This window comes from Acipenser ruthenus, unplaced genomic scaffold (genome assembly GCF_902713425.1).
Source record: "Acipenser ruthenus unplaced genomic scaffold, fAciRut3.2 maternal haplotype, whole genome shotgun sequence".
In the NCBI taxonomy this organism is placed as follows: Eukaryota; Metazoa; Chordata; class Actinopteri; order Acipenseriformes; family Acipenseridae; genus Acipenser; species Acipenser ruthenus.
Window position 1 is genome coordinate 227501 of NW_026707641.1, and position 2500 is coordinate 230000.

Sequence of the window (2500 nt, forward strand, 5' to 3'; positions counted from 1 at the left end):
TTGAGCAAGGTACTTTACCTAGATTGCTCCAGTAAAAATCCAACTGTATAAATGGGTAATTGTATGTAGAAAAATAATATAATTGTATGTAAAAATAATGTGATATCTTGTAACAATTGTAAGTCGTCCTGGATAAGGGTGTCTGCTAAGAAATACAGTGGCTCTCAAAAGTATTCACCCCCCTTGGACTTTTCCACATTTCATTGTGTTACAACATGGAATCAAAATGGATTTAATTGGGAGTTTTTGCCACTGATCAACACAAGAAAAGTCCATAATGTCAAAGTGAAAAATAAAATCTACAACTTGTTCTAAATTAATTACAAATATAAAACAGAAAATAATTGATTGCATAAGTATTCACCCCCTTTGCTATGACACACCTAAATAAGCTCTGGTGCAACCAATTGTCTTTAGAAGTCACATAATTAGTTGAATGGAGTCCACCTGTGTGCAATTAAGGTGTTTCACATGATTTCAGGTTAAATACACCTGTCTCTGGGAGGTCCCACAGTTGGTTAGTACATTTCCTAACAAAAACTACATCATGAAGATGAAGGAACATTCAAAGCAAATCCGGAATAAGGTTCTTCAAAAGCACCAATCAGGGGTAGGATATAAGAACATTTCCAAGGCATTGAATATCCTCTCAGAGCACAGTAAAGTCCATTATTAAGAAATGGAGAGAATATGGCACAACTGTGAATCTGTCTAGAACAGGCCGTCCTCAAAAACGGAGTATCCGGGCGTATAGGGCACTAGTCAGGGAGGCCACCAAGAGGCCTATGGCAACTCTAAAGGAGTTACAGTTTTCCACGGCTGAGCTGGGAGACACTGTGCATATGGCAACAATAGCCCGGGTGCTTCACAAAACTGGCCTTTATGGGAGAGTGGCAAAAAGAAAAGAACTCGCATCAAATCTCGGCTAGAGTTTCCCAGAAGGCATGTGGGAGACTCTGAGACCAAGTGGAAGAAGATTCTATGGTCTGATGAGACCAGAATAGAGCTTTTTGGCCACAACGCTAAGCGCTATGTTTGGCGCAAGCCTAACACCGTACATCATCCTGAGAACACCATCCCTACCGTGAAGCATGGTGGTGGCAGCATCATGCTATGGGGATGCTTCTCTGCGTCAGGGCCTGGAAAGCTCGTGAAGATAGAGGGCAAAATGGATGCGGCAAAGTACAGAGAAATCCTGAAGGAAAACCTGCTGAAGTCTGCAAGAGACCTGGGACTTGGAGAAGATTCATCTTCCAGCAGGACAATGACCCCAAACATACAGCCAAAGGCACACTGGAGTGGCTTAAAAACAAAAAGGTCAATGTCCTGGAGTGGCCCAGTCAAAGCCCGGACCTCAATCCAATTGAGAATATGTGGAAAGAGTTGAAAATTGCTGTTCACCAAAGGTCCCCATCCAACTTGACGGAGCTTGAGCAATTTTGCAAAGAAGAATGGGCAAAAATAGCAGTGTCCAGATGTGCAAAGCTGGTAGAGACTTATCCAAATAGACTCATGGCTGTAATTGCTGCCAAAGGTGCCTCTACCAAATATTGACTCAAGGGGGTGAATACTTATGCAATCAATTATTTTCTGTTTTGTATTTGTAATTAATCTGTGGAGAAGATCTTCCCTGTTTTTCAACATTTACTTTTCAAAACGAACATTTGTCATTCAAAAGTCCAACAGCATAATGCAAGGAGAATGGCTAATTCATTAGGAACAGTCATGTTGAAGACAGTACCAGTTTCAAATGATTAAAAACTGGGAAACTGTTTGAGAAAAGAAATATATAAAATAGTTTATTTAAAAATATTTAATATATACACATTTTTTTAAGAAATACTGTTCCAATGGTCATTTCAAATGTGCTGCGAGTTTAAAATCGTCTGGAAATTAAACACTGATGCCTTTTTTAATTGTATTGTTTTTGAAAAAAGTTGAAAGGCTGGGAGAATCTTCTGTGGAGAAGATCTTCCCTCCCTTTCAACATTAATTCTCAAACTGAATGCAGTAGGGATTCAAGGAAATGCATGCACATGGATTAGGGAGTGGTTAACATGTAGAAAACAGAAAGTACTAAATAGAGGAGAAACCTCAAAATGTAGTGAGGTAGCCAGGGGTGTACCTCAGGGATCACTATTAGGTCCTCTGCTATTCCTAATCTACATTCATGATTTAGATTCTGGTATAGTAAGCAAGCTTGTTAAATTTGCAGACGACACAAAAATAGGAGTGGCGGCAAACACTGTTGTAGCAGCAAAGGTCATTCAAAATGATCTAGACAGCATTCAGAACTTGGCAGACACGTGGCAAATTACATTTTAATAGAGAGAAGTGTAACGTATTGCACACAGGCAATACAAATGGGCATTATAAATATCATATGGGAGATACTGAAATTGAAGAAGGGATCTATGAAAAAGACCTAGGAGTTTATGTTGACTCAGAAATGTCTTCATCGAGACAATGTGAGGAAGCAATAAAAAAGGCCAACAAGATG